At 37.1% G+C, this 25740-nt stretch overlaps 1 protein-coding gene across 2 annotated transcripts in view; it reads left to right on the forward strand.

The window, feature by feature from the left end:
- Positions 1–25740, forward strand: part of SEMA3A (semaphorin 3A) — a 240247-nt gene that overhangs the window by 89125 nt on the left and 125382 nt on the right. The gene's annotated exons all lie outside the window — the stretch shown is intronic.

Genomic DNA, 25740 nt, shown 5'->3' on the forward strand with positions numbered 1-25740 from the left:
TTCAGATGCTGTTATTAATTTCAACCTTTGAGTGCAAATAGATTGAGACCATCACTCACTAATAAGTGCAGACAGGAGGAAGGATTATAGAGTCCAATCCATTCTGCATGTGCAGCAGATGTCAGCAGGCTGAATGTGCACTGTTCTCTCCTTCATTTGTGCACTGCCAGCTCGCCTCGCCATTTCCATCCCCAGCCAGAAGTGTCTGCCACCCCAGTGGTTTTCTTCTGCCCGGGGATTGCGGAATAATGCCATACATGTACACACTGATCTGATCTCATGTTTACCCGAATGATTCAAACGTGTCTTCTTGCTCAGTTCACTTTAGCTTTTATGTTTTTGCTATTTTAAGTCAGTAAACAAAAGGGGGGGAGGAGTATGTTCATAAATGTTATATTCCTACATTAAAAGATGGATTAATGAGTGTGAATTTATTAACATTAAACCCAAGGTTAAGTAATATTGTTAAGGGAAACAATTGATGAAAAAATCCCTAGTATTAAACTTGGTTTAATGAATTGAATTGATCACTATTCTTCAATTATAAACTCCTTCATACTTTCGACACAAAACATCAGCTAAATGAAAGCCTTCATGTGCTAAGAAAATTATTTTTTACATAGTTTTCTTACAAACTGAACTCAGGAGTCCTTACTAATAAGTAAAGGATTTGCCTGGCGGCATCTTGGGTTACTCGTTGGACGGCCAAGTAAGTTCAACATCAGCAGTTTGTATCCACGAGCAGTCAGCTGGAGAAATTATTTTTTTCTGCTCCCCCAAAAATTGATTGCTTCGGAAACCCAGAGATGCAGTTCCCCTCTGCTCCGTAGGGTCATAACGGCCGTGAGTGTTTGGTAAACAGAAAATATAATTTATAGGTTAGCCATGTCTTTACAATTGATACTCTAGCCACTCCTTCAAAAATGTTTTCAGAAGGTGAGCCAAACAGTTTGTATTGCTCCTCCTTTGTATACGGAGGCACTTTAGGCACTCTGAGGGACTGTGTGGTTTCGGGACTGAGTGATAAATATATACACATGTATATGTATTGATGATGATGCATATTTTTAAATTTTCTCACGAGTTTGAGAAGTATAAGACCTGTATTCAAGGTCTTGCCAGGTTAGGTCAGGCCCTTCTCTGGCTGAACCCCCACTCCTTGGGCATCCTTCTCTCCGTTGTGAGCATGTGCAGTATACTTCCTACATCTCTAGGAGCCTTCGATCCACAGAAACCTCTAGGAAAGAAAGATCCGCTTACACACTCTGGATGATGGTGATGAAAGGAGGGATTATATTCATGGACATGAGACTTTATACTTTTGTATTTTTCATTCAGCTATTTGGATAGTTCTAAGAAAAATCTAAACCGGGCGCAGGATGGTTATCCCACTCGTCTGAATCCGGGAGATCGCTCTAGGGAACACCTTTCACATCACATCACACTTTCTCTCAGCCAGGGTCACGCAGCTTCCAGCATAAGTTAGTGGAAAGCACATGGGCTGGGGTGTCACAGCTGGCCTCTGCTCTCGCTTTACAACCCCCTGGTGGTTGTCTGCAGGTCACATGCTCCATCCAGATAGGAACAGCAGGGAGACAACCGTGGAGCATTGGAAACATTACCTAACCTCTCTGAGAATCTGCTTCATGATGTGTATACAGACACTAAACAAAACGGCTTTGACCTTCACTGTCCGCGTCTTTGAAACGTGAGGTTGAATTATTACCTTCCACTGATTTCTAATGATGTTAACCATGACTCACTGACTTTGATTCCAATGGAAACTCAGGGAGTTCTAATTCCAGGGTTATTAAAAACATATCCTCTGGCCTTGGACTGCATGGCCTATCTTTATTAGAGAGCAGCAAGTTATTCAGTTCCTCTTGTCCCAATTTCTAATCTAGAAAATAATATTGACAACTGCCGCCACCTCAGATGTCCCGGGTAGGAATTGCACATTGCCTGATAGTATGCTCTGCGTGGGGGGTATTATTGTCTTTAAAATGTCCACCTGCATCTCAGACTGGAAGCCATTGCTTTCTTTGTTTATAATGAAGTCTCACTTCTTCACTTTATTTTTTCAGTGGTTGTAAAGGGCAGATTCTGAGCTCTATTTGTTCTTGGGTGGTTATGTACTTAAATCTCTTGTCTTTAAATTCAAAGTTTAGGTGACTTGATGGCCATTTAAATTAAAGTAATATGTGCTGCTCCTGCGTTTTTTATGAGTGTTCAAAAGAAGTTAAAATTTCTTTTTTGTTTGTCTTTTGTTTTGTGTTTCATCGATGCCATCTATTGCAGTGAGCAGCATATTTTCTCCCCTTTATCAGTTGACGTGTTTCTTCCTTAAGCGTGATTAGGTGGAGAAAAGGACGTGCTGGAACCAGGTTTTTACCCAGAGATCTCATCAATTCAAATAATAAACGCATAAATCTTCCTGCCTCAGCTCCTTTGAGAGAGCAATCAGGGGCGCATGTGTATTCCTGAGACACGCTGCCTTGGAGAATGCTCCTCCTTTAAAAGCTCAGTAATCTGGAATTGCCTGACAACTATAGATTCAGAAATACTGCTCCAGACTCTTCAGTAGGTCGGAAGGAAATTAGAGTAGTCTAGACGGTCAGTCTAGGAGATTCTGGAAAATATATTATCAGGATAGGCTGTCTTTACTCATCCTGTTGAATATTCAATTCTTAAATGGCCTTCAGAAAGAAGCTTCTTTAAGTTGCTCTATAGTGGTACTTAAACACTGCCCTTTGATTTAAAGTTACGTTTTGTTTTCTGAAGTTGAGAAAAATGTGTGGTCCATCCTGTAAATAAAAGAGGGACAAATGTGGGAAGTTTAAAAAGAAAAGAAATGCAATAACAATCTGGGAAGAGCCCGTGATTTTGTGATTAGGGTTCATAGGCACTCATTTAATTTACATTTTTAAGTTTGTTGTGTTGACGACTTTTCCAATACAGTCAGGACACATCTTTCTCCTGGATTCTAGTTTAGAAATAGCATGCATTCTTCACTATTCCATTCCTCATATTATATGAAATAATGGGAGATATGTTTTTTTTAAGTTTTTCAGCTTTTAGATATTAAAACAATTTTAGCATGGGGGAAAGAGTATTATGCTGTTTATTCTTGTGGCTTTCATGGGCATTTTAATCTTCAAATATTTTATTTGCTATACAGTATTTTTTAAACAATCAATTTTTGGACATAAGATCCCAAGATATTTGAAACTCCACGGTTAGAAAATGGCAGTATGAGCTAACCGTCTCAGATGGCAGGTTGCCATCTAAGGAAGGATATTGCCTGTGAAGTAAATCCGTTTTCCTTTCTTCATTTTAGCGTCTATACTATAGAGACTGTATTTTAGAGCATGTAGGAAATTCAGTGATGCTCTTAAGTAATGAGAGTACAGTTTTATAAATAACCCCTATTATTATCTTGTGATTATGAAAATGAACCTCTTTTTAGACTCCTAGTATTGTGATAGGGGTATCCACACGCTGAAAACTGTATCCCCAAATCTATTCTTTCTGTAGAGTGACTGCCTCCTGACCACACAGAATACCATTGATTGCTGTATTAAATGGATTTTATTTGCCTGGAGTGCATTTGAGAATTGGTAGACATATTAATTAACTCCAGTTCCGTGGGATGTGTGTCAGTCATTTTGGGGGCATTTGCCAATAGCACTTGACACTGTAGGTAACTGCCAGTGAGGTCACTTACTCCATGCACATGTATGTGATTACCATAAAGCTCATGCAGATTTCATCAAAGGGATGATTCAGAGCTAGAGCACAGATGAGTTTTAAGTTTGTGCTCTCAGCCTCCATGTCATTCAAATGGCCAGTGTAAGTCATCCCTAAGAGGCAGAATACTCCCAAATGGCTTATATATACGGCATTTCCCCTCCAAATTTACATCTGTTCATAAAAAAGTATGGATTTAGGAAGAAGATAGCTTTTCAAAGCAGTCTCTGGATATTTTCTCAAATTCCAAATGGGCTTTTTCTATGTACTGGGCAGGAAATCTAAGGAAAGACGGACCCAGATGAGAGCCAGAATGAATTGACTCTATAAATATTCTCCTCAATGTCATGATTTCAAATTATGATGGAACCAAAGAAACATTAAGAAATGCAATGAGGCTTAATGGCTATCACTAAGGCCATTTCTAAAATGACAACCAATATATCTACATAACAATAAAGTATGTTTTGTCAGTTCTTTCCTTATACGAAGAATAGGATTCTGCTTTTATGCAAAGTGGGATAAAATGCTCTTAGCAACAGCTCTCAAGGGGAAGGCTGGCTAGTGCTTTATAACTACTTTATACTTCTAATCTGTGCCCTCCTAACGGAATTATCTCTCTCGATTTAAAATACGATTTCATTCAACAGAAACCCTGGTAGTGTGATGATTTCCACAATGGCTTTCCTGAACAACAGGTCAGCAGTTCTAAACCACCAGCCCTTCCACTGGAGCAAGATGAGTCTTTCTACTCCCTCAAAAACTTACTGTCTTAGAAAACTACAGGGGCACGGTTCTACTCTCTACTGCAAGTTCCAATGAGTCAGAATGGACTCCGTGGCCGAGAGAGCTTTTGGTTAGTTCCATGGAGCACAAGTTTATTTCTAGGAAGGAATATTAAAGTTGATAAAGTCACATATCTTGTCAGAGCAAGGAGGGGGTACTTTTTCCTTAGACCAGACTGAGAGATATATTTTCTTGGTAGCAGGTGAACCTAGGAGGTAAACATCAGGATTCCGTGGCAAATTTCTTCTGACCTATTCATCATCTCCCCTGGAGATAGTATATGCTTGATTTTCTCTACCGACTTGTATGTTGTTAGAGAAAGAAATTCATATTTGTTTTGTCTTTCTATTTTCTTAATTTTTCTATGCTTGAATCATAGTGGAAGGTAGAACTTTATCATTTACTGCATCCAATATGCAATACCACTGTTTATTCTGAATTAAAACTCTGCTAGTATAATTGAAACAAAGCTTCATAGTTCATAAATTCCAACTTTTCTCTAACACGTCATTAATGGATGCATCCATGGACTAATTTAATTCTAAATTGTAAATATTATCACTAAGGCTGTATCTCCACAGTGACCAAGCCTGTGATAAAAGACAGATGGAGTACCTTTAGTTATGATTGAAAACAACACTAAATGAAAGCAATGGTTTCCTAAAACCCTCCAAAATAGTGTTTAAAATACTTCAAACCACTACTTTTATTCATTTATCTTGAATATTTTATAAATAATAAGTGTCATCATGAGTTATCATTCTTTTGCCCTCTACTATTTATTTGATTCATTTGAAAAAGAGTTTCCTCAGAGAACTCCACATTTTAAACCTGAAAATGGCAGCAGGTAGAAAGGGAACAGGTGGCATTCAATTCTGAGCTAGAAGAATATTTATTTCCATACCTCAGTGAATCAGGTTCTCTGATTGCTGAAAGAATTGGATCTAAATGATATGTATGTAGATAAAATATTATATAAATGTCCAGTAAAAAATAAAATAAAAGGTTTTATACAGACATATTATATATATACATATATATACATATATATACACTTTCTAATTTCTATCTATCCTGAACTAACATCTCATCAGAGAAAGTTCAAATAACTTCCTCTTACTTTTAAATTCTTTGGCTGCTTCCTTTGCCCTCATTCTCATGCAATCTATTTTGTGATGAAATTTCTATCCATAAAAGCTTTAATTTCCTTATCAATATTTTATTGTATAAGAAGGAAAAAGAGGAATAGCCCTGGATCCCATTGCCTTCTGCTCAGTTGACCACTGTTTAACTTCTCTTTCACTGTCACCCACCCTCCTTTCTCTGCCCTGCCCTCGCATTCTCCCACAAGCCTTGGCCCCTTTTTAAAGCTCTTTGCCTTCTTGCCGAATTACTTCTGAGACAACACCTTAAGATGGAAGCACATCGTAGATGTGAGAGTGAAAACAAGATGGAATGTTTTCCACCTTTGAAACATCCAGCAAATACCAGTGCAAACTAAATTTCCTCAGAACATAATACATCTGTCTCTTCTTGTAATTCATATCAATAAATTATCCTTCAGATCTGGTTTAAGCATTCTCAGTTTTTATTGAGAATCTAAGAAAATAATATGCACTCATTGTGAATCATTTGGATGTTCATCCCATATTCAAGTAAAGGCTTAAGATTTTAGTGTCCTCATTTATTTTAGGTTTACAATCGTATGGGTGCCAAGATTTCTGTTGTAATTTTCTTAGGGCTAATAAGAAAAAAGACAGGCTGATTCCATATGCAAATAGTATATTACTGCCAAGAAAAGGATAAAAAGAGGTCACAATGTGCCATGTGAAGGGGAAAATTATCTTAGATTCCAATGGAGAAAAGTGGTAAAAAAAAAAAATTAAATCATTCCAGAGTGCAGGGAAGGGTAGAACTTCTAGGTTTATAGACTGTTATATTTTTGGAGCCAATACCATTTTCCCCTTGTAAGCTCGGATTTTACACTTGAGAATATTTAAAAAACTGAAAATACAATAATAAAAATGCAGTAGAATTGTCAACATTAACATTGATCATTCAAATTTTAACAGTTATGTTTGTACTTAATTTTAAACATAATAGTCATATGCTTTGTTTACCTCATTTTATAGGTGTACAGGTTTAACTACTCTTGGAAAATATTCGGTAAAAAGCAACTCTGGAATTCTTCTCGGTTACATTGCCCCCAATCAAGCCCCACCAAACATCCTATGCCCTCGTCGCCATTGATTTTAGATCACTTGTTGTTCCCCTGTCCCTGGGTTAATTGACACCCCCTCCTTTCCCCAACAATACCTGAATGATGGTAAAACAGGATAGTGGAACAAGAGGAAAGTAAAAGGAAATAGAGGAAAGAATTAGGAGAGAGAGGACATTTATAGAGGTCCAAATACAGGCATGTACATATATAAATATATTTATATATAATATAAGGGGATAGATCTTTGTACATATATTTAAATGCTAAGTATTAAGGTAGCAGTCTTCAACTCAAGTACTCCATCAATGTAAGAATACTTTGTTCTAATAACTTGGCATTCTGTGATACTTATCTTCCCAAAATGATTGCTGAAGAGAAATGGGTGCATAAACAAATTGTGGTGAAGGAAGCTGATGGTGCCAGGTTATCAACAGATATAGCATCTGGGGTCTTAAAGCTTTGAAGATAAACAAGCAGCCATCTAGCTGAGAAGCACACCAGACTGCGTGATCATGAGGTGTTGATGGGGTCAGATATCAGGCATCAAAGACCCAGAACAAAAATATCATATTCATGTTAATGAGGGGTGGTGCGTAAAATTAGACATCCCCTTATGGAAGGTTCACAAGGAAGAGATGAGCCAGTCATCATGCAGTATAGCACTGATGAAACATGCTACGGTCCTCTGGTTCTTTAATGCTTCCCCTCCCCTCACTATCATGTTCCCAATTCTACTTTACAACTCTGGCGAGACCAAAATGTTTACACTGAAACAGATAAGAGCTGGAAACACAGGGAATTCAGAACATATAAACTCCTCAGGACCAATAATGAGAATATAGATACCAGGAGGGTAAGGGGAAGGTGGGATAGAGAAGGGGAACTGATAGAAATCATCTACATATAGCCTCTTCCCAGGGGGATGGACAACAGAAAAGTGGATAAAGGGAGACATAGGTCAGTGCAAGGCATGAAAAAATAATAATTTATAAATTGCCAAAGGTTCATGAGGGAGGGGGAGAAATGAGCTGATACCAAGGGTTCAAGTAGAAAGAAAATGTTTAGAAAATGATGATGGCAACAAATGTACAAATGTGCTTGGCACAATGGATGAATGTATGGATTGTGATAAGAGCTCTATGAAGCCCCAATAAAATAATAATAAGCAACTCTGGATGCACACTGAAACCAAAACTAAACTTCATGCTACAGGGTTGATTTGACTCAGCTACCTTGGAGGACAGGGCAAAACTGTGCCTGTGGCTTGTAATTCTCCTGGAGCCCAGAAGGCACGAGCTGTCTCCTGTGCAGCAGTTGGTGGGATTGAACCACAGCCTTGTGGTTAGCAATGCAGTGTTTTAAGTTTCTTCATTTTTATATACTTTTTCCATAATAATCTATACTAGCATTTCCAAGAATAGTTCTGCCCAGTGGAAAATATAATGCAAACCACATAAATGAACTTAATGTTTTTAACCACACTAAGAAGAATAAAAAAATAGGAGATATTAATTTTAATATATTTAATTTAGCTCAATATATTAAAAAGTAACCATTATAACATGCAGTCAATGCTAAAGTTAATAAAGTACATTTTGTCTTTGAAATTTGTGGAGTACACTCTATTTACATTGCAGTTCACTTCAGACTGGGACATTTTAAATAGCAATAGCCTCAAGTACCTAGTAGCTACTCCGTACAACAATGCCAGGAGATCATCATGTCTCCAGTGGAATATATATAATGTACTTAGTTTTGATTAGTTAATTTTTTTAATATTGTGGATTATAGCAACATCACTTCAATTACCTTACTTTAATAAAATAAAATTGTCATGAAAACTCAAGGGATCCACTTCTTTGAAATAAGTAACTAACATGTATGAAGGATTACAAAATAATATTTTCAAGATGAAAGGATAAAGCAAATCATAGTTTTAGGACTGCACAGTGATTTTGATAAGATGGTGATTTGCAAAACCCTTTCATGATAACTATTACCAACAATACATGGCATCAACTGTCATTTACCAGTGCATAATGATGCTGAGAAGACCCTCCTGTTGAAGAAAAAAGTAAGAGTTCATAATTCTTCTAGATTATTGAATGGTGAATATTATACTATAGTTACCTTTGTATCACACAACTGTGAAACCTTGTTTGGGATTCATGCAGATCAAAAGCAGTCCCTCACACCACTTGTGTGAAAGCAGCTGCCCGCACGGATCTAAGCAGACAGCTATAAAGTCAAGCACGTGCAACTATAGCATGAATATAGGGCATTATCTAAGTACCTACAATGTATTTGACTACACTAACAATGCCAATTGAAAGAGCATAAAAAAGGATCATGGGTGGGATAAGGTGGCAATTAGGATCATAAGTTGCTGTCTTGGGCAATAAAAAAGTGTGTCTGGATCTAAGTGTGGGACAAAGACTATTTGGGCAGATTGGAAGGCGGAGAAGTAGGAAAAGAAAGGATGGTGAGAATGAGTACGAGGGGATGAGACTCTCATTGTGGTGAAAGGAAAGGCCTAATGAGCAACAGGGAGTCCTTTGTCAGATGGATTTGAAGTAGCACTGGGAAACGATCGCCTTAACATTTATGTGCCATTCCATCAGATTTCCGGCTGTCATTTGGCTCACCTGCTGCAGTTGAAAGCATCCCCAAGTGAACTTGGAAGCAATTTGTTTTCAGGTGAATGTTTCTTCAATAGAGACAAGATTGACTTTAATAAAATATGTAAAAACACATTTCCATAAGTCAGCCATATCCTAATAGATACGGCGAAGACTATTTCCTCTTTAAGAAGCCCTAGATGTGAGCTCAGAATCCACTTGGCATGTCACCTTACTAGTGACATCTTTCTTATTCCTGGTGTTAGGAAGACTTACAACTCATTGTGACAATGTCGTACAATGTGTGTTTTAATATTCAGCTTTAAATACTCTCTTGGCACTAAATGTCAAATCAAGTACATTACAAAGTGTATTCTCAAGATTACTTTTTAAAGTAATTGGTGAACAGTAGGACCAATACACAGCCAGTACTTGAAGAATAAATTGCAGTTGTTAAGGGTTTTATTTTACTTGAATCTCCAATCAATGCCCATGTAAACAGTCGAGAAATCAGATATTATATTGCATTGAGCAAATCTTCTGCTGCAAAAAAATGCTAAAAAGCAAAGATGACTTTTTGAGAATTGAGATTGAGCTAACCCAAGTGTGGTATTTTTAATTGCCCCTTATGGTTGTGAAATCTGGAAATGAATAAAGACACCCAATGAAGAACTGATTCATTTGAATTATAGTGTTGATGAAGAATCCTCATAATCCATGAACTCTCAGATAAATAGAAGGAGTCCAAGTAGCATAGTGGGTTATTGTTTGGCAACTAACCCCACCAGGTCTGATGTTCAAAACCACCAGGTTCTTCAAAGAACAATGAGGATTTCTGCTCCCATGAAGATTTGCAGCTTCAAAATCACAAAGGGGCAGTTCTAGTTTGACGTCTAGGGTTGCTGTGATTTAGAATTGATTGAAGAGCATTGATATTTATTGTTGTGGGGTTTCCCCCCTTAAAAATCAATCAATCCATCCATCTGTATTGGAAGAAGTGCAGCCAAAATTCTCCTTGTCAGTGAGGAAAGCAAGACCCGGTCTCACTTTCATGGGGCATGTGATCAGCAGGGATAGTGCCTGGAAAAGGAGATTGTGATTAGTGAATAAAGAGTTAGCAAAGAGGGGAAGAAGATCCTTAATTAAATGGATCAACACCGTGGGTGCACCAATGGATTCAAACAGCAGCAGTTGGGAGGAGGATGCAGGTCTGTCAGGGTTCTGTTCTGTTCCACATAGAATCTGTGAGTCAGAATCGACTGATGGCCCCTAACCAGTGTGTTAAATTATTTGTGCTGCGAGCTGGCATTGCTTGTCAACTTTAAAAAGGTCTTAGCAGGAGAAACTTCATGAATTCCTCAAAGATACGGTAACCATATAGCCATACAATTTAAAGGCTTCCAAATATAGTCCTGGTTTGGTAGCAGAAGTGCTAAGATGCCAGATAAAAATGACTACTTTTTATTACTGATAGTACAATATGCATGGCTATAGACCTTAGGGATTGAACAGAACGAAATAAAACCTTCCTACCCTTACTTCCCTTCTGACACACAGAATAGCAGTAATTTAATTTACAATAAAAAAGAATTATTCTTTTTCACCCAACTAGGGAAAATGAGTATCTTTAGCATTAGTATAAGAACATCTGAAATACTATTGTTAGAATATAAAAATATTTAAGTTTAACAATTAAGCAAGCATATTCTTATTTTTTCCTTAGTGTTTTGATCATGTATTGTCTCAGACACACATAAAAGTCTGCAAAATTTCCTTTTATATCAACAAATTCCAGCTGATCTAATAAATAGAAAATACTAAATTTTATGTAAATATAAATTTGAAGATTAGTATCACTTGAGATGTACTTGATTCCATTTATCTTAATATGTTAGATTTTTCTTTCTAGATAGAAAGATATTGAAATAGTATGTTTATGTTACTCAAATGTAATATATCCTCTATTACTCTTATGAGTTTTTATATAGGATAAATATATTGGGGAACATATGTATTTCTGCAAAATCTAGCCTGTATTCGGTACATAGAAATTATTCAACGTTCACTTAATCCTTTTATTTCCAACTGCATCTTTTCCTATTAAGCTCTGGTCTCTAAAATGTACTCTCATGTAAGTGATAAGTCAGTTGGTGATTGTGTCTGACCACAGCTTTTAAATCTGTACATTTCCATGCAGGAAAAGTATCATCTGGAGTTGTCAGAATTTAAACCTTATAGACTATTTTGCATTTTTATTGTGTTTTTAAATTTTTTCCATTCTAATATAATTGTACACCATTGCTCACCGAAAGCAATCTCAGGAATTGCTGACTAGTTCAAAAGGGAATCTAGTGGGATCTCAAATCAATCCATAGGTCTGCCACTGATTCATTGGGTGACTTCTGCTGTCACTGAAATAACATGAAATCCGTGGCCTCAACATTTTATGCCTCAGTATTTCTCTTGTGATAAAATACCTCTTCTTATACACATGCTGCAAATACCCTTAATAGGTTCCTGCTTGAGAGGTACAAGAGTAGTTTGTATTTCAACCAGCTACTTCACTTGCGATTATCACCGAAATTTATACAGAGGCTGAAAGTCTGGATCTATCCAGTGCTGCAAATGTGGTTTTGTGTACCTGCCAGGATTCAAACTCCTTTTAAGAGCTTTTCTTTTATCCAGGCAAACTTTTTTTCCTTTTGATTTATAATATATTTTCTTGGCATTTGGCACCTGTCTTACCTCATATTTAATTTGCTGAGCCTGAAATGAATGGATGTTTAGTATCCCACATTACCTACCCTATACTGCTTCAAACCTGAAGGGTACACGAATGATTTGCAGTGAGGGATACCTCTTGTTTGTACTATGTTGAGCTGGTAGCAATCGTAGCTACTACATGGACATGACAATATTTGCTAGGACAGCAATGTGGAAACATGTCTTCATTCAGTTTAAAACTCCACTGTATCCGGGCAGGTGATTCCCCCAGAGAAAGGTGTTACAGCATCTGGCAGAAAAATGGAAGAGAGCCATGTGAGCAGGGAGCAAAAATGCTGCCATCCTTAATGTGTAAATATCCAGAAAATGAGAAATGAACTGACTTCTTGCTTCTTAACGGTTTTGCTGGCATATAAGTCACATGTCATGCAATTCGATAGTTCAGTTGTATCGAGTAGCGTTGCACAAAGGCACCACAGTCGATTTCAGAGTATTTTCTTCTTTCTTGCGCTCATTGCTGTTGTCTCCTTATTCTCCCCAACTTCCCGATCATGTTCCCAAGAAACCATTCAACTAGTTACTGTGTGTGTGTGTGTATATATATATATTTACATAGCCTGGATGCTGTATACAGTAAAACAGACCCCCCAAAATCCCTAACAGCAATAGCAAAATAGATCCGAGTAAACTCTCAATAACAGTAAATATTAATAACTAGAATAAATTTGAAATAGGTTAAAGAGGAGATCAAATATGAGATAACTTGACTTCTACACGTATACTCGTATTTTTTGCTTATAAGGTGCACCAGTGGCAATCAGTGATTTTCAGATTATTTACACAAATTAACTTCAAGTGTGATGAAAAGCAAAAAATTCCAAAATGTTGGGTTTTTGCAAAACAGCAATATATCGATTCATTATTTTTACTTCAGTTTATCGTATCTTAAAGGTTTAATAATCTTCTAAATTAAAAATAAAAATTATTTGTCAACTATGCATCTATGAAACATATATCGATCTTACAGAATTTAGTATAAAAATTAAGTTGTAATTTTAATATACCTGCAACAATATGTTACCCCAACCATATGAAGGACTTGATTTCAGATATATTTTTTTAAATTATACTATATATACCGTGATAAGTTTTGATCACAACTCTTCATAAAAATATTGTTCAGAATAGACACAAAAATAGCACATCATTTTAGTATATTGAAACCAGATAATTACTTGATATGTGAATTATATGTCAATAAAACTGTTAAAAATACATCTACTGCTTGGTTACATTCTGTGTCATTGTTCAGACTTTCGCACCTACAACAATAATAAAATATCTATCTGAGAAGTCTATCCTGCTTGGCAAAGCAGAGGGTCAGGGAAACGGCAAGGAATCAAAAGCAGCTGGGGTGAAAGAGTGGCTTCCCCATGAGATGAAGCCTGAGAGCAGTTGTGAGGATCGCTCAGGACTGGTTGGAGTTTCAGTCTACGTGAGCAGGATTGCTGTGAAAATGAGGTGCCTTGCTGGCCCCTAACAACAACAACAACAACAACAACAGACTCTTTTTCACATTAATAATGGCAGCAATGAATAGGGCAACATGAGGCTACAACAATATTAGCTGTCATGTTGTGTGCCGACTTGTCTGGGCCCCGCTACTCAATGGTGGGTATGTAATGCGATGGTGTACTTTGGTAGCTGTGACATGATGCAGTTAGGTTCCGTTTTGCAATTTGATATAGCCATCATCCATTTTTGCATGAAACCAGTTTTCACATATGATGTGGTCTTTGGAAGCTAACCATGTTAATAAATAGATGTAGTTCATAATTGCTCTGGCGTGCCTCTCCTTCCTATCTTTCTTTTAGGAGTATAGGAAACAAAAATCTCAGCTGGATTAAATAACATTCTCAAATTATATTTCTACTTCATGGTAAAGGCCCAAAACTGACTTCAATACTATTAAGTTAATAACGACCATAGCCGACTTATCTATATAGGATATTGAATCTATAACTCTCTCTGGAAACAGACAGTCTCATCTTTCTCCTGCATAGCAGCTGGTGGGTTACAACCCACAGACCGTACTGTTGGCAGCTCAGCCCCTAGCACAGAACCCTTAGGGTGACTTAGTAGTAACCTTTGTGCTTACACTCGCTTCCCGAATGCGAATGCAGCGTCCTCTCCACTGTGCGCTTCCCGAATGCGAATGCAGCGTCCTCTCCACTGTGCGGTCTCCACATCACTGCCACACTTGTAAAAAGAAAGCACCACCATGGCTCCTGTGTATCCCAAGCTGTTCATAGTTGGAAAAGTTTGTTAGTAATAGTATGTCATTATTTTTAACAGATAGTTTTATCTTTTCTTTTATGCATTCATGTCCTTGTTCTATCATTTAAATTCGGAATTTTATAATAAAATTCAATAAAAGTGTTTGCATATTATAAATGATCACATGACCTCTTCAGAATACATGCACTACAATTAAATATTTGAATACTTTACAATGATTAATTTTATTGTATAAAAGTAGTTGGATTTGAGGTGATTTCTATTAGTTGAAGCAGTCAACACATATTAAGCATTATCAAAGCAAATAACTGAAAACATTAGTGAAGCACTCTGAGCACCAGAATCATGCAACATTTCACCCACGCACTTGTGCATACAATGGACAAGAATGACGGAAAGCTTTGATCTCCCCGGATAACATGAAAGAGAAAGGCCGGGTGGGGGAGCAGCATCTGCTAGGAAAGGGGTTTAATGAACAGGCTGGAGACTAGCTGAGTGTTGACATAGAGCATGAGAAAAGAGCAAGAAAAAGATAAAATGCAGAAAACATTATTTATAGTCATAGACCTCAAGAGACCCAAAGAGATAAAAAGGCTTAAGAGGAAAAAGTTAATAAAATAAATGCAGTTTGATTTATATTTAAATAATTTCACATTCCTGTCCAGAGTTCTTTACAGATGTTTTCTGTGTTTGGCAGTGGGTTAGAGGGTAGGGATGGAGATGAGTGGATGGAGGTGGTGTGTGGTATTAGTTGTGTTTGTATGTATGTATATATTTGTGTGTGTGTAGGATTGTATTGTATATTGTGCATATAAACCTTATTAGAGGTAATCATATATGGAATACTACATAACATCTGTATTTGTGTGGAAGGTGGAAATATTTATTTATTATATGTGTGTGTTAATAGCCACAGTATGTGGCTATCTTAGAGAAATTAGGAAGACAGATATAAAAATGTAATTTATTGTATATAGACTAAATGAAAATTTGAGAAACCACAGTGGAGCTATCAGATAAATGTTGTATTGCTAATCACAAGATTGGTGGTTCAAACTCACCAGCAGCTCAGTGGGAAAAAACAAGGCTGCCTGTTCTTGAAAGGATTTAGTCTCAAAAAACCTGTGAGACAGTTCTGCTCTCTGTTCTACCGCTGCTGTGAGGTGGGATCTACTTAATGGCAGTGGGGACGTTCAACAAATTTATGGAAATGGTCAATTTTTATTTAACTCAAAATAAATACATGTTGCAGTAAAAAGTCATTACTTACAAGTGTATGTGTTCTGTATACAGATAAAAATTTCCTCGGCATTTGTCATAACTCAGTTACTATTAATACCTCGAAATAAGGACATTTCATGGATACTCTACATTTGAAGAGTATTTAGACACGTAAAGTTTTATATCTCAAGAGTGTGTGTGTGTGTGTGACTTGTTTTGTTGTTAACCATTGGTCTTATGCTGATAAAACTGAAGATTCCACTATCAGGTGACTCAGTTTGGCTTGATTTCTAATTGTCACCGTAGCACTTTCCAACCTACTGTGTGGAAGATGATGTGCATCCTTTCACGGTCATGCCCATAACAATTCCTGTAATGAAACTGAAGTGCAAGGATGTTCATATAACATCATCATAGCCTCAACCTAGAGTATTTTCTAACTTAAAATATTAATAATGGGATAAAAATAAAATTATTGATGCTACACAAAGGCTTCAAAATGTTCGTGGAATATGGAATTAAAACATAATGAAAAATTCCCAAAAAAACCTTGAAGTCCCTGTGTGCACAGTGGGAGAAAGCTGAGGCTTTCTGCTCCTGTAACCCACAGGACCAGTTCTGCCGTGTCCTTTAGGGTCGCTGTGAGTCGCAATCAACTCATAGTGACACGGGGTGGTTGTGGTTTCATATACATAGCTACCCCAATTTGGAGTCAAACATTTTATAACTTTTACCAATGTGTCTTGATGCTTACATACCATGTAGTTTCTATGGCATCCTTAACACACTTTCCCCCTCTCCCCCCAGGTTAAATATGATCTTAAACTTTAATTAAGGCCTTCATTTTTTAAAAAGCATATATAATTTAAATATTTTATTTGAAATGAAAGCGCATAAACATATACTATTAGCTGGAAATCCAAGACCTAATATTTGGATTTCTGGGACGTGTTCTTGTAGCAGCCATACCCTTAAGCGGTTTAATAGCGTATCAGTTTCCGTTTCCCCAAAGAGGAACAAACATCTCAAAGCCTCGGTGAAGCCTCCCTGTGGTTTTAACCATATATTTTAAATTTCTTTTTTTTTTGGTAATTTACATTTTCTACCTTGCACTTTTATTTCCTTAGTGCTGTCTTTAAAAGTATCTACTTAGATTTTTAATTTTGAAGAAGAGTCATTAGTCTTTTTAAATTTCCTGCTCCCCTCTCTCTTTCCCCTCGGAGGAAATCGAGGCGCCTTGGCAGCACAGTGCGCTAAGACTGGGCAGCTGAAGTCCGGGTCCGCTGTGGGTCCGTGAGCGAAGGTGAGGCGCTCTGCTCCCGCATACAGTACAGGTGTGGGAGCCCAGGCGCATCCCATTGTGTCCCCTGCTGTTGCTACGAGTTGGAATTAACTGTGTTTTAGTGCATTTGGTCTTGGTTTTGAGGAACGTTGTCCACCCCAGGTTGTGGAAATATTCTATAATGTTCTATTCATTAATGTCTTCTTCTTTTTACAACTTTATAGATAATATTTAAAGACTATCTCCATGATCTATTTTGTTTTTCATGTGAGGAAAAAGTAGTTTCTTTGTAGCAACTTGTCTTAACCAAATCTTTCCAAAATACTTAACTAATTTTAAGTTCCAGATTTTTTTGTATTTATATTGCTTCAACTTGATATCTATTTTAGTTGTATTATTAAAGTAACAAATGACATAGACATAACAGCTGATGAAACCCAACTGGTGAGAGCGAAAGCTGTTTGTCGAGGGAATGGGAAACTAGTACAGACGTGAGTAAACTAGTACAGACGTGAGTAAACTAGTACAGACGTGAGTAAACTAGTACAGACGTGAGTAAACTAGTACAGACGATAAGGAGAACTTGTTTCTATTCCACTGATTTTGTGCAGAATCCCAAGTCAATGCTAAACAAACAAACAAACAAACAAACAAACAGAAAAACAGTTTTGTTCCCAAATGAACTCAGTAATTTATGAATGTAGCCTGGTCCAATATGATTAATTAGGAAACAGAAGGAAATTAATGTGATTTAATGAAGAAGGATGTAGAATTTGGCAGGACCAGAAAATGCAGATTTATCTCATTTCAAGGGTTAAAAAGAGGCAAATAAATACCTTTAAATAGAGGTGATAGACTGCGATTCGCTTTTTGAAAAGCTTGCTTTAACTTCAATGTACAAATTTTAACGGAAGAAGGCAAACTTGAAGGGTGTGTTATTAAGAGTTTTATTTCAGGAAGTAGAACCATTATGTCTTGGTGACTTTAAACCTCTGGGCTAGGGTCCAGCCGAGACCACTTAGTCAATGACTGAAAATCAGGCTTAAGTACAGGCATGATCTCAGCGGCAAATGCTTCTCTTTTGTATTTCCTAAGTACTTTCTCCCTACATCTAAGATAATCGCTTCTGTTTGTTTTATTTTATTTACGGTTTCTGGTCCATGATTCACTTCCTCTCACCTCAAGCATGGATGATTTTCCTAATCTAATAACTGTCCCCTTGGCATATGTTCAGAGTAGTATAGCAGTCCATAATACTTGATCTGTAAGCATTATTTGGATGATTTTCAATGATCTGAATTGCCTTTCAACATGATAGATAGATAGATAGATAGATAGATAGATAGATAGATAGATAGATAGATTATATATACACACAATATAGATTATATAAATGTAAATATTTTGAAGGCTCCTTTTGCTTGAACTACTCTCCCCAGGCCATCACCTAGGCATTTCTGAAGACCCTGAACTTCTTTAAGTTTCTTTTAAGACCCAGGCTCTCTTCTTCTGGAGGCTGTAGATGTTCTGTTTATTACCTTCACAGATATTCACTTCCATATCTGCTGTGTTGAATTCTTCCCATTCGTCTGATCTTAACTCAAGGATAACATTCTCAGGGCAAGTTTTCCTGAATTCTCTCAGATGACAGATCAGGCGACTGTTACATATTCTTTTTAGCACCATGGATTTTGAAGCTGGCAAGTGTAGTGACAAATGCTGCAATAGACTTCATAAAGCTGAGTGAAATATGATGCATAATTTGCAGGTACGGCTCATATCACACAAGCTTCCTGAATTATTAACAGTCATTTCTCAAGGATTCTGTATTCTTTGTCTTTCCTGTGCAAAGTGTCACATGATGCAAATTAGCAAGAGAATGTGAAATACAGTCCTTCAGCCAGTTGGAGCCCGTAGATAAATAACATAAACTTGGCTTGAAAATTCTATGGTGTTTTATAATGTATTAAGCAAAATCTTCTCAGAAAAGGGAGCAGGGTCTCCAAATGAGTCATGTTATACCTTTAATATGCACCCCACTTTCATAGAGAATTCAAACTGAGGAGCACGTAAGTATACTAAAATTTCTCTTTTGATTTTTTTTGGGTGTAGCGTGAAGATGGGTGTGATCAGTATATTAGCCTAATGTAGAAGATTGCCTAAAGTTAAGCAAACGGAGAAGTGAAAGAGGCAGGTAGGAAGCGAGGGAGGGAAGGAAGAATAGCAAGAAGGAAGGAAGCAATGTAACTTGGAACCCATGTAGCAAATGGAGATCTGTTAGCTATGGATCCTAATATATCGATTATTTTTTATTTGGGTCCTATAGTAGTATAGAGATGCTTTGTCTGCAGGCTTCCACGTGTGACTCAGACCTGAGGTCTAAGATTTCCCCCATTTACCCCGAGAAAGGGAGAGCGGCCCTCTATGTTAAGTCTACATTTCATTCCTGAGAACTGGTGCACAGGAAGCAATAAATACAATCACAAGTGACGTGATGTTCAACAGCAGCTTTCTCTCTGAGAGGCAGGGAAGTGGGAGTTTTCAGGTGAGAGGACAAAGGAGAAAAGTCGAAGGCAAAAGGTAGTAATACATAGTGCATTCAAAGGAAAATAATTCCAGGTCAGATTGCAAGAAAACTGTGCTTCATTGCTTGAGTTTGAATTCCAGCTCTCTGAGGATAGAGACATTTTCTATGTTGGTTTTTAAAAAATGCCTTTCATCTTTTCCCATAAGGAATTCAGTTGGCAGGAAATGACCCAACCTGCTGACCAAGGAGCTATTTCAGAGGTTGACCAGGAGCAAGTTTCCTTTGACTCTCCTGGCATGCCTGGTGCATCTGTGTGCATTTTCATGTGGGAAGACAGCGTATGTCTGATGTGTGCAAACCATGAATTCAAGAGTGCACACCTTGGGCTTGCTACAATTGAGAAGTGATAGAAATGATTGAAAAGATTTAGCTGAATGTATAGATTTAAGTAAAATTGCTGCCTGTATGCCTATTGAATAGAGTGATATTCTAATATTAGAAAAGCTGTTTTGCTCAATTGCTTTCCAATTGAAAATCTAAATAAAGCATCTTAATTTTCAAGAAAGTCTCATAGTGTAGAAAACAGCATTATAGTCAATGGATCATCTGTTTAAGTGCTTCACTAGTACAACTAATAAGCTAACTTGTTAGCATATGAATAACTAGATTAGTCAGCTACTAATCAGTCAATACATTCCTGAATATTCATCTTGACAGGAGTGTGAAGGAATTTCCTAAAAATAGTGTAAAAATCTGCATTTGTCTACCAGTTGGATTGAGGTATTCGCCACTACTTCGGATTTACTGAGGCACTAGTGGTACAATTACAATACATGTATCATTTCACCTCACAGGAATATTGTCATTAAATATGTGTCTCTTAGTGACGCATCCTGCTGGACAGATTCTGAATTGTGATGAAAAATGGTCTCAGTCAACAATTTCTCGTCACCCCACCCCTCCCATGGCCGACATGACAAAGGCATATCGTGCGTATGCTCTCTGTTGGGAGTCTACAGTCTTCTACAACGTGCTATCGGGCACATGGTTGTTGTTGTTAGATGCCCGGCATCAATTTGAACATGGACCCGCTCTGTTTGCAGAGCAGAACTGTTCCGTCGGGCTTTCAGGGCTGACGTCATTCCAAGGCAGACGTCAAGCCTATCCTCTGTGCTTCTGGGTTCATTTGGACTGCACCTGACTGGTTACACCACTTGTGCTCTATGCATTCTGCAATATGTCCTCCTTTAAGTAAAAGAACAGCAATTAGCGTCATCATCGATATTATGACTGTCAACAAGGTCCATTTTAGAGCGTAAAACCAAGCCAAACCCACTGCCATTGAGTCTATTCCAATTCATCGTGCCTCTAAGCTTTAGAGTCTAGAGGATAGACTAGGGCTACTACATAAGGTTTAAGAGATCAAGCGTCTTTTAAAAAATAGACTTCTTTGAAACTACAACTTAGTTTTGTTTTATGTATTTGGTCCTGCTTTTATTTATTTCCATTGTTCCTAGGTGTAAACTCGAGTGGCATCTTGCATCGTTTGCTCCATTCTGTGTTATGTGTTTCCTTTATGTTGCATTTACCGTAAACACTTGTGTATACGCCGGATTTTACAGCACATTTTTAGTGCAGTTTTTGTGGTAAAATTAGGTGCCTTGGCTGATATTCGGGGCAGTTTATACTTCAGTTGTTTTTCCTTACAGAGAAAACAGAATATTGGAATGTAGTAGGCTATCTCTGTACTTATTAGGAAAATCATCTGCAAGCATTGTATCTACTGCCAATTGTTTAAGGAGGAAGAATAGGTGTTTGCCAATGGAACCTAGAGAACCTATGGTTTGAGAGCCCTTAGTCCCCTGATAGCTATATTTCTGGAACTTCCTTAACCACACATGCTGCTGTCTCATAAACTATTCAAACTGACTCGCCTAGTCTTTGAAATTCCCCAAAATTGCTATTAAGTCTACTGATGTCTTAAACTTATACTTATCAAAACATGAAATCAATCTTAGATAAGATGTATTATTTCATTAATTAGAGACTACTCATGCATGGCCTCAACTTAGCAATTTTTTCTAATATTTACAAAAACTCCAAAAAAATCCAAATTTTAGATCTAAATTTAAGTAATTCATGGTATAATAATTCAAATAAATTTTCTTTAAACCAGATGTAAATAATAGTTCTTTAAACTGGGTCTTCAATTTTGTTTTCTTTAAACTTGATTTTAAACATGCCTGATTTTTATTTCATTATATCATTTAGAATATGAATTTTAGATACTTAACAATCACTATTACATCATCAGCCCATGTCATAACCTATAAGTATTGAAATTTGATAATACATATGACCTTCTTTCCAGTCAACAAATAAATCTAGGTGTCTGGAGTAATACACACAGTCTACTTAAACTATGAATTAGACATAAAATAACCCCTTAGAGCTGTAAAATTATAAAAGAAGAGTTTAATTTGTGAAATGTGGCCTATAATGAACTTACCATAAGAAATGCAAAAAGCTACTTTGAAAGAAAGATTGGTTTATTAGATAGTTAGACACTTGAAATTACAGTGCAAAGTTATCTAATTTGGATATATATCTTTGCAGCCAAATAATTTAAAAATCACCAATGGTAACTTATTATCTTCAAGTCTACAGTTCCACAAAATACTCGTTTTTAAATTTCCAATTTTTATGTATAAAATAATACAATGTGATATGTCATGATAATGAAAAGCTTTTATAAATTTTTTTACTTATATTATAAAGTTGGAAATGTTAATCTTTGTTGAAGACGGTCCATCCAGTAAGACATGAATACGTTGAAAAATAGCAGCATCTATACTAATTATAAAATGGCAAGTCTACGATATAAATGAAAAGAATAATTCTGCAAGGGAATTATCACAATGGCCTGAGAGCGATCTTGAGCTTTCTGTTGCTATTTCACAGGAATGTTTTATGGCCCCCTCTCAAAGCATGCTTCAAAGTCAGTTCTGAAGATGAATGTTTACAGTTACTTTTTCACCAAATGGCATGCTCTTTCCTAACCACTCTAAATTGACTCATCATTGAGTCTAAGAGGATTATTACTTCAATTCCCTTTTTACTTTAAGAACAAGCTCTAAAAGGTTAAGAAAATAACTTTGCCTTTTTTACAAATAAAATCCCACTCATTGTTTAAAACCCTCACCAAGAACAAAGGAATGAAGATAACATGGGAGTCACCCCAGATTCTTTCCATTTGAGAAGGACGCCTGTCACATAGTATTCATCCTTGCCCAAGTGGCTTACACATCGATTAAATGGAACTGTGTCTTACTTGTCTTTGAATTCTGGAACTTATATTTTGATTTTTTGCTTTGTTTGCAGGACCATTCATTTCATTACGTATTTCAAAGTAGGCAAATTTTTTTAGCCCAGAGATGATCAATCATTCTTTCATATTTAAGCAGATGTCCAAAAGGTATTGGTAATCATTAAGCATAAAAATCATTAAGCATAAATAACCGAGAGATATGCTAGAGAGACAAAACTGGAATAGTTAGAAGTATTTTCCACAAATACGTTTTTGTGTTTTACCCATTTTATACTGTGACTAATGTTAAGGATTATAAAATAAAGTCATATGTGACATGTTTTCTGCCCTGAGCAATTGCATAGCAATTGTAAAAGCAACCAAATAAAATATGAAACAGTGACCAGTTAATAAAGTCATATACTCTCTGTCCCCATGGAACCTTCATGCAGGAGGATTTGGCCTGGTTACAAAATTGGTGGAGACAAGACTAGAAATATTTTGGCAACAAGAACCAACATTACCAGGTTCAGATATCCACTAGTACAACAAGGTGGAAAGCTGGAGTAAGCAAATAATAGAATATTCTTCTATTGGACTTCCAAAATGTTAGGCCAATAGGGATGAGTCCTTCATGGGAAGTTTCAAAAGGACAGTAATAACAACAATAACAGGACAAAAAAGATATTTATTGAGTTACACCTTCGTGTGAACATTATATTATTTGCTTAATGTTCGTCTTCAATAAGCAATAAGTGCAATGGATTGAAACTGTATCTGTTTTCTCCAACTCTGTATCTCCAGTTTCTGCCATGAGGTAGCATCACATATATATGTATCTATATATATCAAAAGTAAATAAATACATGTCCAAAACTACAACAAATATGTTACACATGTCCAAATGCCACACCAAAGATGCTATTGTAGTCAAATTTTACAACACTTTAAAAGTCTAAATGGGTGGCTGAGATATTCCCCCCCCTTTAATAGCAGTGAAAATTGGTAATAAGAGTGTTATATAACTGGCTCAATTGACAAAACTATTCTTTGAAAGAGAATATTAGCTATTAATTTCTTAATACAGTAGTTATAATAAATGGCTTGAATGTATGCATTCTGATCATAGCCTAGGGTAATTTAGTTAAATATATGAAGAAAGATAAATATTTGAGAATAAGGTTGGAAAGGGAGAGCAAAGCAGGGTATCACACGAGCCAGTGAAGGCATGTGCTTGGGCTCGCAGGAAGCAGAACATGCAGAGATGTAAAGGAGGGAATAGTGATTGACAAGTTCTGGGTGCCAATTACTGCAACAGGGAGAAATTGGGTGATATAATGGTTAATCAATTGGACGCTGTCTCAAAGTGATGTCCCTGGTGTTTCAAATGCCATCAGAGAGCAGGGTCACCCAAAGAGTGCAGGGCTCAGCGGAGCTTCCAGACTAAGAAGAGATTAGGAAGAAGGAAAAGGCTGTCCCCTTCTGAGGAGTCAGCACCGGAAAATGCTGCGGATAGCATCCGAAGAAAAGGCACAAGTAAGAGAAAGACTGATGTATGACCTGGGCCATGAAGGGAAAAACAAATTGGATAACCAGCAAAATTTATCTGTATGCGTCTGAAATGAACTTCCTAATTAAACCTTTGAAAAACTGGGGACTTATCTTTGTTTCTCGGGTCTATCATTTTTTACACAGGCCCCTGGTTATCATTTCAAGCATATGAAGAAACAAGTTAAGACAACTTGTGGCAGAGCAAGATTAGAAATAACAGTGCCTTGTTCCCAGAATGCTTTTTTCAGTACACAAACCACATCTTTTTGCTATGATTTTTTAGAATCATACATTTCGTGTAGCAGTAATCTGAATAGTTAAGCCTGCTATCTTCTATTGTCATAGCGTGGTTGTGTGTATAATTATTGTAAATCCCAACTCTGTTTATTATTCATTGTTATTAGAGACGTATTATTATTAGTATTAGAGACTGGAGCATAAGCAGTCACTCTCATTGTACAATGAAGAAAGAATATCTGCCTTTTGGTTTGTTGATTAAAATGATAGGAGTAAAAATAACAATGATAAAATCATGTTCACGTGCTGTCTTTCCACTGGCCAAGTGCCTGGTGAGGTTGGAGTCAGACTTACACAGCACAGAGAAGCAGATCCTGGACTCGAGTGCAGTCATTCTAGTAACGCCGGAGGTCATGAAAGTGACCCGCCCACCCAGCACCTTCCAGGAGGCAGAGTCTGTGCTGCTGCGAGTGGACGCTGGCACCAGGGAGAGTGCTTTCCCGACTGGCGGGGGCTCTGGTTGTCGTAACTACTCCCAATCTAGGAAGTCATTTTGAAGGCGACTCAGAAAATTATATCAATAAAAGTAGGGAAAATGGGGGAGAAAGGCTTGCTCTGCCCTCTTCTCTGTTCCTGTGTGGTCGCCTAACTTTGGAAACTAAAGTAAATATCATGTATCTGACAAAGGCGAAATGAGTCCTTGGACAGAAGCAGTCTGTGGTGATCATACATGTAGGTGTACTTTGACCCCAAAGCTTCAGACTGGCTGGCAGCCGTCATTTCTTTCTGAGCAACAATTCACAAAGTTTTTGTTTTCCCCATCCCCTCAATTTTTTGAAAAAGGAATAATAGTAATGCTATTTAATATAATAACAAGGGTTGTGGGAGGGTGGGAGAGAGCAGGGATAAAGGAGGCCTGATATGAAAAGGTGCAAGAAGAAAGAAAATGTTTTGAAAATGATAGTGGCAACAATTGTATGATCATGCTTGATCTAATTGGACTATATAGATTGTTATAATATCTGTAAGAGCTCCCAATAAAAATGGGGGAAAATGACGAAGACAAATGTGGGGAGAACCAGCCCCTCACACTATCACGGGCCCAGTAAGCTCGATTGCACAGATAAGATATATAAAGATCATAGTAAAGTCATAGACAATAAGAGAGATAGACGAGAAGGTGAAATAATGGAGTCAGACACATTTCATGGTAGCATGCTC

This window comes from Tenrec ecaudatus, chromosome 9 (assembly GCF_050624435.1).
Source record: "Tenrec ecaudatus isolate mTenEca1 chromosome 9, mTenEca1.hap1, whole genome shotgun sequence".
NCBI lineage: Eukaryota > Metazoa > Chordata > Mammalia > Afrosoricida > Tenrecidae > Tenrec > Tenrec ecaudatus.